Raw genomic sequence first — 20,669 nt, forward strand, 5'->3', positions numbered from 1 at the left:
ATGTGAAGACAAGAATGGTGTGAATATAATTTATATACAACCAGAGATATGAAAAATTGTGCTCTATATGTATATTATGAATTGTAATGCATTCTGCTGTCATATATAACAAATTTTAAAGAAAAGATTAAGAGCAAACTTTCTCAGTACCAGGAAATCTGTAAGTAATATTAGAAGGAAAAAGGGAAAAAACTTTTAGACGGAAAAAAAAAACTGAAAATGTAAGAAGTATCTTACATTAGTCATAGGATTAGGTGCTTCAAGAGCTATTATTCTTTCCACAATATTAAACATCTAGAGAATTTGAAAGTGCAGATGAAGTAGCTGTGAAGCTGTATCTCTTGAGTTAAATACACTGGATAGGAAATTTAAACTGTAATGTACTTTTTCTGTATAATAAGTGAATGTGAGCTATTAGAGGGAATGATGAGTTTAGGGATTAAGTCGGCAAAGGATTAACTGACTTTATTATTGGTGCAAATGTGGAGTGCATGAATTAGACAGTGAAGTTATAGCTTTGCTTCTGTTTTTATTAAGATTGTTATTGCTTTTGGTAGTGCTCTGGCTTTAAAGTTATGTAGGCTGTGAATGGTCTATGAAATCCCATGTTTCCATTAAGCCCTGGTTTTGTAAGGTGTAATTTTGTGACATATAAGATTTTTCAGGAACATATATAGAACATGATGACAGAAGTGGTTGTACATTAAAATAATGTACCTAATGTCCCACTAATCTGGTACTTTCTAGAGATATAAGACCATTGTGTGTTAACATTTGCACCTTTATTCCCTAAATCAGTAATGTTTGATGCATTGAGTGAGACTACAGAAGATGCTGAGTGCACGCTAATTCTTTTTCCTAATATGTCTTCTATTCAACTAAAAGAAGTTTTGTGTATGAAATTCTTCTAATAAAAATATTTCAACTGGAAGAAGGAGAAGGAGAAGGAGAAGGAGAAGGAGAAGGAGAAGGAGAAGAAGAAGAAGAAGAAGAAGAAGAAGAAAGGAAGGGGCAGGGAGAAGATAAACCCTTCCAGGGTACACCCCAGTGACCAACTTCTTCTAAACATGCCCCAAATGCCTACAGTTTGCACTACCTCCCCATAGTCTATTTTGCTATCACTGGATTAATTGACTGATGAGGTCAGAGCCCTCATGATCCAATCACTTCCCCCAAAGCCCCACCTCTGAACATTGCTATGCTGGGAACTAAACCTTCAACACAGGAGCTTCTGGAAGACATTCCAGATCCAAACATAACAGGGTCATAATCCTTTTCCAGGAGGGACTTGCACACTGTTGATTATAAAGCAGATAGAACACGAGTCTTTATCTCTAAAATGGGTGCCTCTGTAAAATTACTTGTAAAATAGAGGCATCTGTAGAACTAATAGTCTTGCAAATTTATATTCTATTTTGAAGGATATAAATTAAGTGCCTAGAATGACCTGGCAAATAGCAAGTACCCCTCAAATGGTAGGTATTGTTAGATCAGTTGAAATCCAGGCATTTTGACTACTAGACCAGCCCTGCTTCTATCAAGTGACCAAAGTGACCAAGAGAGTCAGAACTCTCAAAATGGTTATGTATGAGTGCTGAGTGATTATCTTCATTGATTGGCTACTAATTGCAACCTTTGCTTAGGAAATGAATGTTTTGGCCAGCGTGTTTCATAAGGCCAGTCATCATGAGAATTTTATGTCAATATGACCTACCAGAAAACAATGATATCTGAGTCATTCAGAACACTAATGACGTAATTCAAGGACTCTGTCAGACATGTCAGCAGGCTCGTGGACTTCATCCAGGCCAATGCTCCAAACTCGCTCTAGGAAAGACACAACTGGTCGGAGCTGACCCTCCTTTTCTCTTCATGTTGCTGGCTCTTCTGAGCAGACTGTGAGGGCCTGCTGCTTTGGATAATATGTGGGGTGGGCAACTTGTTCTGTTAACTCAGTGGGAAGAAGGACACATGCTTTGTGTTTTGTCCTCAAAGGAAACCAACAACTCTCAGATGCTGCAGTGTTATTAATCTAGAGAGAATGCAGAACTTCCCAAATCCTGCCTCAATTCACTCTGTCTCTTAAGAAGAACAAATAGTTGTCAGGATAGAAAGTGTGGGGTCATTTTATCCAGAGATCCATGGGAAACAAAAGTTTATAAGAGAGCTCACAATTTACCCATATGACCTTGAACTCTCCCGATAGGATAGAATGTTTCTCATTGTGCTGAGAAAGTGTGCAAATGAAATTGTGAATACCTTGTTAGTGTTTTCCTCAGGGAAAGTGGGTGCAAGAGAAGTTCAAGGCAAAGGAGGCCACTGTGATCATATCTATTTTAGTGAAGGTGATGCTGGTGACTACACACTGAGCCCTACATTCTCAGGGTCTTAACACAACCCAGGTTTATCTCTCCCTTTGAAAAAGTCTGGGTGACATGGCCCAGCAGCCTTCCACATTAGCATTCAGGGACCCAGGCTCATTTCAACTGTGGCTCCACATGCCTCATAATGGTCAATTTTCCCCATTCAACTGGTAGATGAGACACAGACAATGAAAAAAAGGTGCATCCACCTGTTTCTGCCCAGAAAAGACACACATCACATTTGTGGCTAGTCACTGTCTCAGTCTCATGGCCACCCCTGACTGCAAGAACATGGGGACTGTGGTCCAGCTGTGTGCCCAGGAGGAAAGGGGAATGGGCTTGATATGACAAACAGCAAGCCAAATATATAAAGCTAACTGAGATAAAGACATGTGGATATAAATGAAGGGATTAGAATTTTAATGCTGATGTCTCCATTCACTTCAAGCTAGTTAAGACACTCCTAAGTACTTTGTTCAGTTCGAATTGTCACACTTTAATGGAGACATTGAGACATTGGAGTGCACTCAAAAAATGAGTGGCATGGTCTGAATGTGTTCGTCCCTAATCCATATGATGAAACTTAATTACAGATGTGTCATTAGTAGATGTGGCCTTTGGGAGAGACGCACCCTCATGACTAGGATTAGTGTCCTTATAAAAGAGGCTGCAGAGAATCAGCTACTGGTTTAGGCACAACAGGAAAATTTTCCTTTCACTCTCTGAATGTTGTTGGAATGAACTGATGACGTAATTCAAGGACTCTGTCAGACATGTCAGCAGGCTCGAATCAGCCGGATTCACCAGGAGAAAAGGCATATCAATGTATTAATGTGCACAAAGGAAAACACAGGGGAGTGATATCTGCTAACCCAGTGAGGTCTGGATAGTTGTATGCCCTTCTTCATAGGAAAGAGGGAAGCGGCAGGGGTGTAGGCAATGTTGAGGGGTAGGAAGTAATTTTTAGGGGAAACAAGAGTCTGTAAATTATTATATTTAAATGAATGAATGGACCAGGGAGAAAAATTAACTTCTAAAAATGTCTGTTTATAAGTGGTGACACTCCTCAGTCTCCCTTTCTGTGACATGGGTTTAATTAATGAGACTTCAGGGAGTTGACCAAAAGCAATTGGCTTCTCCAGGTGGGTCAGGTCTTTATGGTAAATGATTATCAGAGAAAAGCCCTTTCTAACATACACTGATCTCCAAGGGCATTTAATTTAAAATAATCAGCATATCAGGTCCCATATTTTGGGGTAAAATCCCTGGGCTCCTTTATCCCTTCTACATATGCAGATACAGTAAGAAAGTACCATCTATGAGCCAGGAAGTGAGTTCTCACCAGACACTGAATCTTCTGGTGTCACAACCAATACATTTGTGTTGTTTATACATTATCCAGTTTATGCTGTTTTTTAGAAGCCAGAATAAACTAAGATTATGAGAAACTAGGATGGACAGGACACTTGCCAATAGGTCAGAGGAACTGCAATTGTGTGCTGACCACTATCTTGAAATGTGTGAAGATTTGTAATTGAAAAACAACAACAACATACATCACTGGAAGCTAAGCATTGTTTAAAAGAAACCTCTTCAAGGTTATCTGATTCTAGTCTATAAGCATCTTTTAGCTGTTTTACAACTCTGTATGTTATAGATAACTAATAGCTATGCAAAATAATTCTTAGAGACATGCAAATTCCTTTCACTGAATTGAAATTCCTGCCCTGAATTGAAGATTTGGTGGACTTCCCACCTCCCTGTACCAGTTTGCCTCCATTTGTGCATTAATTTGAATTTTCATGATTCATAAGTGTGCCTGTTCTTCATATTCTCATTTGAAGTACTTAGAACATGAATAGAATCAAATCTTTCACATCTGCTCATTTTTTTTTGTGTTTGCCTGTTCTTAGCATAAATTTTTTTTTTAATTTTTTATTGATTATTTAAAGCATTACATAGCTCATGATATATCATCTTTCATACATTAGACTCAAATTGTGTTTTGAACTCCCATTTTCACCCCAAATATAGATTGCAGAATCACATCTGTTACATATTCACATTTTTACATAATGCCATATTAGTGTCTGTTGTATTCTGCTACCTTTCCTAACCCCTACTATCACCCCTCCCCTCCCCTCCCCTCCCATCTTCCCTCTCTATCTCCCCTGCTGTTGTTCAATTCTCTCCCTTTTTTTTCCCTCCCCCTTGCCCCTCATAGCCTCTTGTAATTTTATGTATCCTTGAAGGTCTCCTACCATTTCCATATGCTTTCCCTTCTCTCTCCGTTTCTCTCCCCCCATTCGTCTTTGTTATCTGTAGTCTTTTCCACATGCTCTTCCTTCCTGTTCTGTTCTTAGTTGTTCTCTTTATATCAAAGCAGACATTTGGCATTTGTTTTTTAGGGCTTGGCTAGTTTCACTTAGCATAATCTGCTCTAATGCCATCCATTTCCCTGCAAATTCTATGATTTTGTCATTTCTTAGTGCTGCATAATATTCCATTGTGTATAGATGCCACATTTTCTTTATCCATTCATCTATTGAAGGGCATCTAGGTTGGTTCCACAGTCTAGCTATTGTGAATTGTGCCGCTATAATCATTGATGCAGCCGTATCCCTATAGTGCGCTCTTTTAAGGTCCTCAGGGAATAGTCCGAGAAGTGCAATAGCTGGGTCAAATGGTGGTTCCATTCCCAGCTTTCCCAGGAATCTCCATACTGCTTTCCAAATTGGCCTCACCATTTTGCAGCCCCACCAGCAGTGTACAAGTGTACCTTTTTCCCCACATCCCCGCCAACACTTGTTGTTGTTTGACTTCATAATGGCTGCCAATCTTACTGGAGTGAGATGGTATCTTAGGGTGGTTTTGATTTGCATTTCTCTGATTGCTAGAGATGGTGAGCATTTTTTCATGAACTTGTTGATTGATTGTATGTCCTCCTCTGAGAAGTGTCTGTTGAGGTCCTTGGCCCATTTGTTAATTGGGTTATTTGTTATCTTATTATTTAATTTTTTGAGTTCTTTGTACATTCTGGATATTAGGGCTCTATCAGAGGTGTGGGGGGTAAAGATTTGTTCCCAGGATGTAGGCTCTCTATTTACCTCTTTTATTGTTTCTCTTGCTGAGAAAAAACTTTTTAGTTTAAGTAAGTCCCATTTGTTTATTCTGGTTGTTAACTCTTGGGCTATGGGTGTCCTATTAAGGAATTTGGAGCCCGACCCCACAATTTGTAGATCGTAGCCAACTTTTTCTTCTATCAGACGCAGTGTCTCTGATTTGATATCTAGCTCCCTGATCCATTTTGAGTTAATTTTTGTGGATGGCGAGAGAAAGGGATTCAATTTCATTTTGTTGCATATGGATTTCCAATTTTCCCAGCACCATTTGTTGAAGATGCTATCCTTCCTCCATTGCATGCTTTTAGCCCCTTTATCAAATATAAGATAGTTGTAACTTTGTGGATTAGTCTCTGTGTCTTCTATTCTGTACCATTGGTCCACCCGCCTGTTTTGGTACCAGTACCATGCTGTTTTTGTTACTATTGCTTTGTAGTACAGTTTGACCTCTGGTATCGCTATACCTCCAGATTCACACTTCCTGCTTAGAATTGCTTTTGCTATTCTGGGTCTTTTGTTTTTCCATATGAATTTCATGATTGCTTTGTCTATTTCTACAAGAAATGCCGTTGGTATTTTGATTGGCATCGCATTAAACCTATAGAGAACTTTGGGTAATATCGCCATTTTGATGATGTTAGTTCTGCCTATCCATGAACAGGGTACATTTTTCCATCTTCTGAGATCTTCTTCTATCTCTCTCTTTAGGGTTCTGTAGTTTTCATTGTATAAATCTTTCACCTCTTTTGTTAGGTTGATACCCAAGTATCTTATTTTCTTTGAGGATATTGTGAATGGAGTGGTTTTCCTTATTTCCATTTCAGAAGTTTTGTTGCTGATATATAGGAATGCCTTTGATTTATGCATGTTGATTTTATAACCTGCCACTTTGCTGAATTCATTTATTAACTCTAGCAGCTTCTTTGTAGACTCTTTTGGGTCTGTTAAGTATATTATCATGTCATCCGCAAATAGCGATAGTTTAATTTCTTCTTTTCCTATTTTTATGCCTTTAATTTCTTTTGTCTGTCTAATTGCTCTGGCTAGTACTTCGAGAACTAAATTGAATAGAAGTGGTGATAGAGGGCATCCCTGTCTTGTTCCAGATTTTAGAGGGAATGCCTTCAATTTTTCTCCATTCAGAATGATGCTAGCCTGAGGCTTAGCATAGATAGCTTTTACAATGTTGAGGTAAGTTCCTGTTATCCCTAGTTTTTCTAGTGTTTTGAACATAAAGGGATGCTGTACTTTGTCAAATGCTTTTTCTGCATCCATCGAGATGATCATGTGGTTCTTGTCTTTAAGTCTATTGATGTGGTGGATAGCATTTATTGATTTCCGTATATTGAACCATCCTTGCATCCCAGGAATGAATCCTACTTGATCATGGTGCACAAGTTTTCTGATATGTTTTTGTATTCGATTCGCCAGAATTTTATTGAGAATTTTTGCATCCAAGTTCATTAGAGATATTGGTCTGTAGTTTTCTTTCTTTGAAGTATCTTTGTCTGGTTTTGGGATCAAAGTGATGTTGGCCTCATAGAATGAATTTGGAAGAGCTCCTTCTTTTTCTATTTCTTGAAATAGCTTGAAAAGTATTGGTATTAATTCTTCTTTGAAGGTTTTGTAGAACTCCGCTGTATACCCATCTGGTCCAGGGCTTTTCTTAGTTGGTAGTCTTTTGATGGCTTCTTCTATTTCTTCTTTTGTTATTGGTCTGTTTAAATTGTGTGTGTCTTCCTGTCTCAATCTGGGCAATTCATATGCCTTAAGAAATTTATCGATATCTTCGTTATCTTCTATTTTATTAGAATATAGGGTTTCAAAATACTTTCTAATTATCTTCTGTATTTCTGTAGTGTCTGTTGTGATATTGCCTTTTTCATCCCGTATGTTAGTAATTTGAGTTCTCTCTCTTCTTCTTTTCGTTAGCGTGGCTAAGGGCTTGTCTATCTTATTTATTTTTTCAAAGAACCAACTTTTAGTTTTATCTATTTTTCCAATGGTTTCTTTTGTTTCAATTTCATTGATTTCTGCTCTAATTTTAATTATTTCTTGTCTTCTACTACATTTACTGTTGTTTTGCTCTTCCTTTTCTAGATTTTTGAGGTGTTGTGTGAGTTCATTTATTTGTTGGTTTTTTCTTTTTTTGAGGTAAGAACTCCAAGAAATGAATTTCCCTCTTAAAACTGCTTTCATTGTGTCCCATAAATTCCGGTATGTTGTGTCTGTGTTATCATTTGACTCTAAGAATTTTTTCATCTCCTCCTTTATGTCTTCTATAACCCATTGATCATTCAATAACATATTGTTCATTTTCCATGTGATGTAGGATTTTTCCTTCCTTCTCTTATCATTGATTTCCAATTTCATTCCATTATGGTCAGATATGGTGCATGGTATTATCTCCACGCCTTTATATTTACTAAGAGTTGTCTTATGGCATAATATATGGTCTATCTTTGAGTAGGATCCATGTGCTGCTGAGAAGAACGTGTATCCACTTGATGATGGTTGATATATTCTATATATGTCGGTTAAGTCTAGATTATTGATTGTGCTGTTGAGTTTTATAGTTTCTTTATTCAGTTTTTGTCTAGAGGATCTGTCTAATGGCGAGAGCGGTGTGTTGAAGTCACCCATAATTATTGTGTTGTGGTCTATTTGACTCTTGAACTTGAGGAGAGTTTGTTTTATGAACGTTGCAGCTCCATTGTTGGGTGCATACAAATTGATGATTGTTATGTCTTGTTGGTGGATGGTTCCTTTTAACAGTATATAGTGACCTTCTTTGTCCTTCTTGATTAACTTAGGTTTGAAGTTGATTTTATTAGATATGAGTATGGCCACTCCTGCTTGCTTCCGAGGGCCATGTGAGTGGTATGATTTTTCCCAACCTTTTACCTTCAGCCTGTGTATGTCTTTTCCTATCATATGAGTCTCTTGAAGGCAGCATATTGTTGGATTTGTTTTTTTGATCCAGTTTACTAGCCTATGTCTCTTGATTGGTGAGTTTAGGCCATTAACATTTAAGGTTACAATTGAGATATGATTTGTATTTCCAGTCATGCTTCTTTATTTATTTATTTTAGTTTGGTTAGTTTTGCTTTTTGGTTATTTTCCTCCCCCTTTACTGAGATACTTCCTGCTGTTAGTTTTGGGCACTATTTTTCACATCCTCTTCTTGTAGTGTTTTGTTCAAAATGTTTTGCAGAGCTGGTTTTCTTGCTGCAAATTCTTTTAGCTTTTGTTTATCGTGAAAGATTTTAATTTCATTGTCAAATTTGAAGCTCAATTTTGCTGGTTATAGTATTCTTGGTTGGAATCCATTATTTTTCAGCGTTTGAAATACATTATTCCAGGATCTTCTCGCTTTCAAAGTTTGTGATGAGAAATCTGTCGTTAACCTAATTGGTTTACCCCTGAAAGTAATCTGCCTCTTTTCTCTCGTAGCTTTTAATATTCTCTCCTTGTTCTGTACGTTGGCTATCTTCATAATTATATGTCTTGGGGTTGGTCTATTATGGTTTTGAATGTTTGGGGTCCTGTAGGCTTCCAGGATTTGGCAATCCATTCCATCTTTCATCTCTGGGAAGTTTTCTAGAATTATTTCATTTAATATGCTGTCCATTCCTTTGGTTTGAATCTCTGTGCCTTCTTCTATCCCTATGACTCTCAGATTTGGTTTTTTTATGACATCCCATATCTCTTGAATAGATTGCTCGTGGGAATTAAGCATCTTTTCTGTGTTGACTATATTCTTTTCAAGTTGATAAACTTTGTCTTCATTATCTGATGTTCTGACTTCTACTTGATCAAGTCTATTTGTAATATTCTCGTTTGAGTTTTTAATTTGGTTTATAGTTTCCTGGAATTCTAGGATTATTGTTTGATTTTTTTTTAATATCTCTATCTCCTGGTAGAGCTCGTTCTTTGCCATTTGAATTTGTTTGTTTAATTCATTTTCAAAATATATTTTTATTTCTTGGACTTGCTGTCTCATGTCTTCTCTAATATTCCTTTCCATTCGAGTTAGGTATGCCTTGAGTTCTTTCCCTATACCTGTTTCTGAAGTTTCTATGTCCTCCTGTAGAATTGAGTAGTCTTGCATTGTTTGTAATCCTTTTTTCCCCTTGTTTTCTCATGTTGTCCACGTTACTTTCCAGCTCTTTTTGATTGTCGTGTTTCTGCTCTCCTCTATAGATTTGTTTTGTTTCTGTATTACTCTGATGTCTCTCCTTTGTGTTGTTGAAGTATGACTGCTAACGTGGATTCCGCTGGGAAGGAATTCCGACGTTCGAGCTCCAGTGACGACACTACTCTGCTATGACGGGCCCCAGTCTCCTTGCTGGGGTGCCCTAATGGGGGGGTGTGACTGGACTGTCTCTGTGTGGTTTCAGCTCCCGGTCGTGGCAGGCGGGTAGACTCCAGCCGCCCAGTATCACAGGCCGCGGGCAGGTGATCCGTCACCAACGGGAGGGCGTTCTCCTACCGCCAAGTTACGCGGGCAGTGGGTGAACTGTCGCCGGTGGGCCTGCAGTTTACAGCTGCCCAGTCGCGAGGGCCTTGCCTCTAGGCTCCTGGTTTCTCCTGCTAGCCTTGGTTTCTCCTGCTAGACCAGATTTCCCCTCAGTGATGATTCTCGGCAGTTCAAACTGTACTCTGTGCCTGTTTTGTTGTTGCAATCTGTCGGACAGTGGCGGTGGATACTTCAGCTGTCCAAGATGGTGGCCGCTGGTTACCTTAGTGGAGTGTCCCTTGTGGGGGGTGGGGCTGTACCGCTTCCGTCCCCGCCAACAATCCCGAACTCAGCCCGGGGGTCAGTGCGGGCTTGGGTTTAGCTGGTGGGATACCACCGTGTCGCAGCCACTTAATTCCCTGCTGACTATTTAACCCCTTCTCTGGGGCACCACGCCTTCTGTAGCCTCGGGGCAGGCCGCGCGAATCAGACAGCCTGGATCTCCGGGGTCACACCGTTGGCTTTTGGGATCCCCAGCACTCTATGGTTTTGATTTTTTCTGCTTGCCCCTCCCCAGCGCTGGCTAGACAGGTTTTGTTTTGGCCGCTGATGGGAGGGGGGGGGTTGAGGGTCAGGTGCCTCTAGCTCTCCTTTAGTCTTTATGCAGGCTCACTCTGATAGTCCCTCCCCCTGAAAGTCTAGGAGAGATTTTAAGCGAAATCCCCCTATGTATGGGGGCTGAGCTGGGTGATACACACCTGTTTGTTGTTGCAATCTGTCGGCGAGTGGCGGTGTTTACTTCCGCTGTCCAAGATGGTGGCCGCTGGTTACCTTAGTGGAGTGTCCCTTGTGGGGGGTGGGGCTGTACCGCTTCCGTCCCCGCCAACAATCCCGAACTCAGCCCGGGGGTCAGTGCGGGCTTGGGCTTGGCTGGTGGGATACCACCGTGTCGCAGTCACTTAATTCCCTGCTGACTATTTAACCCCTTCTCTGGGGCGCCACGCCTTCTGTAGCCTCGGGGCAGGCTGCGCGAATCAGACAGCCTGGATCTCCGGGGTCACACCGTTGGCTTTTGGGATCCCCAGCACTCTATGGTTTTGATTTTTTCTGCTTGCCCCTCCCCAGCGCTGGCTAGACAGGTTTTGTTTTGGCCGCTGATGGGAGGGGGGGGGGTTGAGGGTCAGGTGCCTCTAGCTCTCCTTTAGTCTTTATGCAGGCTCACTCTGATAGTCCCTCCCCCTGAAAGTCTAGGAGAGATTTTAAGCGAAATCCCCCTATGTATGGGGGCTGAGCTGGGTGACACACACCTGTTTGTTGTTGCAATCTGTCGGCGAGTGGCGGTGTTTACTTCCGCTGTCCAAGATGGTGGCCGCTGGTTACCTTAGTGGAGTGTCCCTTGTGGGGGGTGGGGCTGTACCGCTTCCGTCCCCGCCAACAATCCCGAACTCAGCCCGGGGGTCAGTGCTGGCTTGGGTTTAGCTGGTGGGATACCACCGTGTCGCAGCCACTTAATTCCCTGCTGACTATTTAACCCCTTCTCTGGGGCGCCACGCCTTCTGTAGCCTCGGGGCAGGCTGCGCGAATCAGACAGCCTGGATCTCCGGGGTCACACCGTTGGCTTTTGGGATCCCCAGCACTCTATGGTTTTGATTTTTTCTGCTTGCCCCTCCCCAGCGCTGGCTAGACAGGTTTTGTTTTGGCCGCTGATGGGAGGGGGGCGGGTTGAGGGTCAGGTGCCTCTAGCTCTCCTTTAGTCTTTATGCAGGCTCACTCTGATAGTCCCTCCCCCTGAAAGTCTAGGAGAGATTTTAAGCGAAATCCCCCTATGTATGGGGGCTGAGCTGGGTGACACACACCTGTTTGTTGTTGCAATCTGTCGGCGAGTGGCGGTGTTTACTTCCGCTGTCCAAGATGGTGGCCGCTGGTTACCTTAGTGGAGTGTCCCTTGTGGGGGGTGGGGCTGTACCGCTTCCGTCCCCGCCAACAATCCCGAACTCAGCCCGGGGGTCAGTGCTGGCTTGGGTTTAGCTGGTGGGATACCACCGTGTCGCAGCCACTTAATTCCCTGCTGACTATTTAACCCCTTCTCTGGGGCACCACGCCTTCTGTAGCCTCGGGGCAGGCCGCGCGAATCAGACAGCCTGGATCTCCGGGGTCACACCGTTGGCTTTTGGGATCCCCAGCACTCTATGGTTTTGATTTTTTCTGCTTGCCCCTCCCCAGCGCTGGCTAGACAGGTTTTGTTTTGGCCGCTGATGGGAGGGGGGGGTTGAGGGTCAGGTGCCTCTAGCTCTCCTTTAGTCTTTATCACATCTGCTCATTTTTATATGTGTATGAGAGTCATAGGTTTACATTTTTTTCTGAAAATCATTATTATTTTTTAGCTGTGAGGATGTGGGGAAAAGGAGATTATAGACAATGAAAAATAGGCAAGGGGGTGGGGGAAGAGCATGAATTCAAAACTCAGAAGAATCCAGGTTCAATCCATGTCTCTACCAATCTCTACAATGTGATTTGGCATGTTTCTTTTCCTCAGTTTCCTCAGCTATAAAATGGAGATAACAATGGTTCCTAATTCATGGGACTTTTTGGAGGAGCAAATATGGTAATTTCAACAAAATATTTAATGCTATCTAGCATATGATGAGTTTTTGGTAGTAGTGATTGTTATTGTTATTAGTAAATTTTTTGTATTGGGAATTGAACACAGGGGTGCTCTACCACTGAGCTACATCCCCAACTCTTTTTTTTTTTTTTTTTTGGTCTCTTTTTTATCCTGATAGTGATACATGGTCTGAGTTGTTGAGACTGACCTCAAACTAGTGATCCTCCTGCCTCAGCCTCCTGAGTCACTGGGATTACAGGCATGTACCACCATGCCTGGTTTACTGTTATTAGTTTTTATTGAAGATGCTCCATGAAAATAGGAAGGTAATCTTGGAGTGGGAAGCAGGCTATCTTGGAGGTTACCAAGAAGAAACCAAGCAGCTACAGTAGAGATGTAGAGAGGATTTGTGCTTCTGTTAGGAAGATGGATCCCCCAGATGTCCAAACATAGAGCTCTATGTGACCTTCCTTTCATGCCTCGGAGGCTGGGCACATGTTTCTTCCTGTGGAGTTCAGGACCCTCCTCCACTCAAGCCTGTGGTACACTCCTGCTTCAGGGCTCAAACGCCCTCTCCTCAGTGGGCTTTCTTTGAGGTGCCCAGGCAGTCAGCACATCTCACTTGTCTGCATATCTGAGAATTTAACTTCTCACTCTTATTTCTCGACATGAGCCTTGAAGGCTCTTGAGGTGGGTCCATGCTCTTTTTCACCTGGTGCCCCCAGGAGCTAGAGCTGAGTAGGCTTTTAGTCACTGCTTGTTGAATGCAAGATGATCTCTGACAGGGAACCATTTGGATGAACAACACAGCTGTGACCTCATGGTCTTAGGGTGGTACCACTGATCCCTGCATCCCAACCTGATCAAATATGCATTTTAAACATAATTGAGGTGAAAAAGAGAAAATTCTAAGTGTTGAGGAAGCTGTGAAAGAACTAAACTCCCACAGACTGCTGGTGGCTATACAAACTGGTACAATCTTTTTGGAAAACAGCTCAGTCATATGTACTATGGCTGAAAATATGCAGAGCTTGTGACCCAGCACTGTCATTCCTGGGTGTACATCTAGTAGAAATGCACAGGTCTATTAACCACGTGACATGTTCTAGAAAGTTGTAAGCACTACTATTTATAGTAGTCCAAAACTGGACACTACTAAAATGCCCATGAGGAGTAGAATAGACAAGTAAATTATGGTATAGATTACAGCAGAGAAAATGAACAGACTATGGCTACACACAATACCACAAAGGGTCTCAGAACCAAATGTCAGTACAAGAAGTTAGACACCAAAGAGTACATATTGTCTGAGAAAGGACAAAAACATTTGCATTAGAGTCAGGACAGTGATTACCATGAGACAGAGAGTAACTGAAACAGGGACAAAAGGTTTCCTGAGTGCAGACAATGCTGTTTCTGTATCAGACAGCTGGTTACAGGGATGTGTTTGTGAACCCTTATTAAGTCAAAATTATGGCTGTGCTCTTTTTCCGGTGTATATTGTGTTTTGACAAGAACTGTTTATTTATAAATATATATATATATTTTTTTGAAATGAGGATCATCAAACCATAAAAGCCCAAAGGACCTTGAGGTCACACTATGCCCAGCATAGTTCCATAAAAGATAATTCAAAAAAAGATTTATTTGGCCATTGTTGTGTTCAAGATCCCAGCAATAATCCAAAGATGAGCAGGGCAGAGTCCCTAGCCTCAGGAAATTGATAATAGAGGGAGAGATAAATTAGGATCTGTAGCAATCATAACACAAGGCAGAATTCAACAAGTAGAAGGTGAGAAGGGATAACAGCAGCTACAGCAGGATACACAGCTCTGTTCTAAACATTCTGTGGACATTACTATTTTATTCTCATAACAATCCTAAATTTAGACTCCACTGTTGACCCCCATTTTACAGATGAAGATAATGAGGCAGAGAGATTAAATGCTTTGCATTATCTCCTCTATTCCTCCCTGTCTTGCTACCATTCAACTGAGCTCTTTGCTTTCTGTTTCCTATCACAACAATCTCTTTTCCATCTCTCTAGGTTGGTTCCCTGACCTCCTGCCTAGGACATTGCAGATACTGTTTCCTCTGCTCGGACCCTTTTCCTTCTCAGCCCTGTGAACCCCCACTCATGTTTTAGCTCACTGCTATAATATTGCTTCCCCAGGGACCTCCATGACAGGCACAATATCAGATTATTACAGGTTTCTTGCCTATAAGGTCCCTGAAGGAAGGGCCCTGATGGTTGTTCTGGTACATAACAGAGCGGCACATAGCAGATACATAATAAAAAAATATACATCTGTTGAAAAAATCTACTAAATACCTACCATGAACAATTACTTTATGGTTAAGTGGTACAAAATTTAGAGCAAGAATTAAATATAAATGATGGGATGTCAACTGATACAATGCCCATTAATTTAATGTAATCAACTGCTTTTTTTTTCCAAAGCCAAGCAGAACATGTTCTTATAACTCCTCCTGAACCTTTTCATTAGAATAATAATTTTTTAAAGAGGATTTTGGGCACAGTTGGAGCTGTTTCCAGTCTGTATCCTGTTACTCTGTGATTTTGTTTCTTACTCGGGTTAAAAAAAAAAAAAAAAAAAAAAGAGTCTTAGTTGCCAGCTTAAATGTTTTCAAGAGAAAGAAGGCCTTGGTTGCCCTACCAATTTCCAATTTCTTTGCTTTTTGTTTCCCTTAAGGTAGAAACAAGAGGATAAGACTGAAAGCACAATACATATCTACATATCTGAAGTGTGCATCCCGGTAATTGAGTTTTTCTGATTATTGGTTTTCCCAGAAGTGGGCTGGGATAACATACTAGAAATTTTTCCTCCCATCAGATTTCTTAAAATTATCAGAGAAGCAGCATCTTCATTTAACTCTTAGGTTCCTCAGTGGTTTCATAAGTGGGCTTCTTACTTCACTTTCTTGATTTTAGACACAAATTTTATACTACAATTTTATAAATTTTTTTTTAAATGCTCAAACAGACACAGAGAGCAGCTGTCCACTATAACTGCTACTTTAGGAGTTTGACCTCAGAGTCAAAGGCTATCCCCCGTGTCAACCAAAGTGCTTTCTGCTACCTCATCAATCCTCTTTATTATAAATTTCAAGTTTATGAAGCCCTGGTGTTACAAGTTGTCACCTTTTCTGCACATGGAATCAATTATCTGTCATCACTTATTCTTCCAGGGTAGCAAAATCCCCATCATGACCTTCGTTTAGTCTGTGTGATCCCTGAAATGTGACTTTCAAACTGGAAGCAAGAAGCTGAGGCCTATTGTTTTCTCTCAGCCTGCATCCAAAGGGTTCAGTCTTTGGGAGACCACCACTAAACCAGTGTGAGGTGTCATAGGTCCACGTGGGCTCAGGGGCTTCCCACAGCACTGCCTTGGAGAGAAGTCCATAGTCTCGCCTGTTCCAAAAGATGTCATCCGCAGTAATGAGGACTGCCCTTGTCTATGTCTACTGGTTGTACCACCAAGACTCCTTTTTGTAACTGATATTTTGTGGCCAGAACGCCTGCTGAGGAATCCTGGAGCCTCCACCCAAAGTTTCTAGAAACCCTTTTATACATCAAGGTCATAGAGAGGAGATATCCCTTCAGCCCCAGCAATAACTCAACTATCTGCCATGTGGGTACTTAATGCAAAATCCATCCTCTAATTCCTAATCCATGCTCACCAGTGAGAAGCCTAGGAGTTTCAGTAGTTTTAGGAGGGGGAAACTGAGGCAGTGTTGTAGGGACAAATGAGACAAGGTACCAAAGATAGCAGGAAACAGTTTTATTTGGCTGCAGCCAGGTTCAGAGAACACAGCTTTTGCTATAATCAATTAATTCCCTGAACCCCGAGTTCAGGGAGTTTCAGAGTTTTATACCCAGTGTGTAAGGGGAGGGGCTCAGAAGTTCACAGTTTGCAGAAGTTCACATAAAAGCAGCTTTTTCTTTCACTATTCTGGGCAAGTTAACTCTTCAAGGACAACACCTGAAGAAGGCGAGAGCTTCTCCCCTTTCTTTCCTCCCCCTGCCAGCTGTTATCATGGAGCCCATTTGTATCTTATCTTAAAAATGTAGATATCTCTGTGAAGCCCAGCTCAAGGCCAGAGGCCTTGTTTGCACATTTCTTCAAAGTACTATACTGGATACATTTGTGAAAAACTAGTAAGGAGAAGTCCAGCACCTGGAGTGCTGGTATCTTCTCGGCCAGTGGCCAAGTAAACAGGGTGACATGAAAATAGGAAGTTTATCTACAATGGACTCTTTCACAGAGACTCTTTTGCTGACAGTCTTAAATCAGCCATGGTGAAGAGGGCTTTTCTGTGGAGAAAGGGGGTGCCACTTCAGCAGCACATCAGTGGATATCAATAGCCAAGTTAGAAGTGATTAATATATTTTTCAGAGAGATTAATGTGATAGTATCTCACCAGGAAAACTTCCTACATCCCTCCTTCTCAGAAATAACACGAGTATAGTGAAACAAACAATAATTTCCTAAGATTAAAACAGACTTCCCATCTCCTCTCAGACAACAAGCACTGGGGTTGATTCCAAGTAGCCCTTTCCTGACCCTACTCTTTGAGTGCATGCTGGCTCTCTGGGTGGGATGGTTCTGGTTCAGAGCTTAGGGGAAAAGAAGTTAACGATTTGGGAATACTTAGTAGTTGCCAAGTGCTTTAATGTGATATTTGACTTGTACCTCACAATTACCTGAACTAAAATGGAGTTCCATGAGCAGAGATTTTTGTCTAATTTTTGCACTGCCATGTGACTGGCACCTAGAATAGTGCTTTAGCATATAGAAGATGCTAATTGCATCTTGAGTAAATATAGGCATGGATATACAAAGTTGATATTATTATTATTATTGCTTTTCAGTTAAACAGAAGCTCAAAGAGATTAAGGAACTTGTCCAAAACTGCAGAATATTTAAGTAGTAGAAGACCATTCTGACAACTTCTATGCTCTTCCAGTTCCAATTTGAAGGATTCACTCCTTAATCTCCCTGCCCCAAAAGTGTCGCCTCCTCAGTGTTTTTCCATTTTTCTATCTCTGTCTTCCTCTTCTCCTTCTCACAAGCTAAACTACATTTGTGGTGAGTTTATTCTTTTCTTTCTCCTCTGTTTTCTCATTTGCATAAAAAGGAGAATAACCCACACTCTGCTGGCCACCCAGCACTGTCACAAGGAAGAGAAAGATCTTAGTTGTGACAGACTTTGCAACAAAGGAGATAACAAGAAGTGATGGACCATCCATGGACAATGGAGCCTGCTCCCCTGTGTGTGATGTCCCTTTTAAAAAATATATATATTATTAGTTGTTAGTGGCCCTTTATTTATTTTTTATGTGGTGCTGAGAATCGAACCCAGTGCCTCACACATGCTGGGCAAGTGCTCTACCACTGAGCCACAACCCCAACCCCTGTGATGTCCATTTTGTGGTCACTCATTGAGATGCTTCTCAGACCTCAACGCCAGACCCAGCTTTGCTCCTGCTGCTCCTGCTCTTGCCGGACCTTTTTCTATCTATATTTGGGCTCTACAGAGCTCAGCTGTAGAATTTTACAGTGTGTACTTCTGGGTATTCCTTCTGTTGGTCAGTTTTCTGTCACTGCGACAAAATATCTAGGAAAGATTTATTTTGACTCACAGTTTCAGAAATTTCAGTCTGTGGTCCCTTTGTGCCATTGCTTTGGACTTGTGGAGAAAGACTCATGACAGTGAGCAGTGGGTGGAGCAAAGCTACTGATCTCATAGCAACCAGGAAGTGAGAGAAAGAGGGAGAGGGAGGGAGGGGGGGAGAGAGGGAGAGAGAGAGAGAGAGAGATGGACTGGCTTCCCAGTATCCCTTCAACGCCACACCCATGATGACCTCATTTCCTTTTACTGGACTCCACTTCCCACTTCCTAAACTTTCCACTACCTCCCAATAGTGCCATCAAGTGGGAGCAATTCTTTAACATGTGTGCCTTTTGAGGGACATTTAAGATCCAAAATGTAAAATTCTCCTTTGGCCACCCCAAAGGCCATGTCCATTTAGAACTTCCGAAGGTGAACTCATTGGGAAATGGGGTCTTTGCAGATAGAATGAGCTAAATTAAAGTATAATACTGGATTAGAGTGGCTTCAAATTCAATGACTGGTATCTTTACAAGAATAAAAAAATGGGAGATGGCCATGGGAAAGAGAGCCATGCGACAACAGAGGCAAGATGCAGCTGCAGGCCAAGGGAAGCCAAGGATCACCAGCAACCAGCAGAAACTAAGAAGGGCAGAGGAAGATTCTCCCGAGAGCCTTCGGAGGAAGTGTGGCAACATGATTTTGGACTCTGGTTTCCAGACCTTTTAGTCTTTCAACAATAAATTTCTGTTGTTTTAGTCACCCAGTTTGTGGTACTATGTTTTGACAGTCCTTCAAAATTAATACAGTCTGTATCACGTGGCCACACCAGCAAAGAAGCTATGAAAAGAAACTAGGGGCTTTTCAAAAGAACTCAGGCATGAAGCTGAGGAGGCCCCCACTGGCCTCGAATTTGGGATCCTCATGCTTCAGCCTCCTGAGTTGCTGGGATTATAGGTGTACACCACCATCCCTGGAACTAAAATATGCTTTAATCCATAATTTACTATATACAATACAAAATTGACTGTTGATCATCTTCAGATTCTCTAAACCCAACTCAATATTTGATAACTGGCGTAAAAGGAAACCACCAAGCATTTTTCCTTTCTTTCTTTTGGGTAGCAAATAGTCAATAAGGGGAAGTTTCTCTTTCTATAAGCAAATAAAGAATGAGAAATTTAAAGTATCACCACTGGTAACCCCTGAGGAGGAATCCATGAATATAGATAATGGTCAGTAGCAACTACTGGCATCCCAAAAGGAGAGAAGGCCAGGACCTTTGTGCTTGTTGAAGGAGGTGCTCATCACCACCTGTGAAATAGACCCCCCCCCACACACACAAATATGAATCTAAGTCTCTAGATACACCACATATTGGCAGGACATAAAAAGAACAGAGAGAAATGTTAAATGACATCATAAAGATGGAATCAGCAAAATCAAGACTGTGGGAAACCCTAAAGAAATAACAGCTTGTTTTCTCAACAAATAATTTTAAGGGGAGAAAAACAGATGTAGTGAGTATTATTAGATCAAAAAAGACATAAGCATATAACAATGAATGGATTATAATTTAACCTGATTCAAACAATCTCTATAAAAGAGACTATTCATAGGCAATATATTTATGGTCAATAAATTATGATTATTTGGTATAATGAATGTACTACAATCAGTTTTAGAGTTCTTTCTTTTAGAGAGACATTTTGGAATAATGATGGATGAAATTATGTATCTGAGAATTCCTTAAAAATAATCTATTGAAGGGGGTTGTTATGCTTTGGATGTGTGGTGTCTCCCCAAAGCTCCTGTGGAATATTCAGAGGTGAAATTTCTGGATTATGAGAGCTACAACCTAATCAGTCTAACCCGGTATGAATGGACTAACTGGGTGGTAACTGCAGGCAAGTGGGGCATGGCTGGAGGAGGTGGGTTACTGGGTGTGTGCTCTGGCAGGTTCATCTTTCCTGAGGCCCTTCCCCTTCCTCCGCCATGCCCTTCCATATGATGGTCTGCTTCACCTTGGGCCCAGAGAAATGGAGTCAACCCACCATGGACTAAACCTCTGAAACCATGAGCCAAAATAAAAAAGAAATTCCTCCTTAAGTTGTTCTTGTAGGATATTTTGGTCACAGTGACAAAAAGGTAACACAAGAGTTAATCAGTTTTCACCACTGTGACAAAGTACTTGAGACAACAACTTAAAAGGAAGAAAGATTTTTTTTTTTGATTCATAGTTTTAGAGACTTCAGTCCATAGTCACTTGATTCTGGTCTCTTTGGGGCTGTAGTGAGGTAGTCCCTCATGATGGAAACACGTGGAGGAAGAAAGCTGCCCACCTTACGGCAGTTGGGAAGCAAAAAGAGAGAAGGAAGATGTTGGGGACAAAATAAATCCTTCAAAGGCACACACCCAGTGACATACTTCCTCCAATTAAGGCTCATCTCCTAAAGTTACAACCATCTCCCAATTGCCCATTAAGC

The sequence above is a fragment of the Spermophilus citellus genome (assembly GCF_964194105.1).
Source record: "Spermophilus citellus genome assembly, chromosome: 2".
NCBI classification, from domain to species: Eukaryota; Metazoa; Chordata; class Mammalia; order Rodentia; family Sciuridae; genus Spermophilus; species Spermophilus citellus.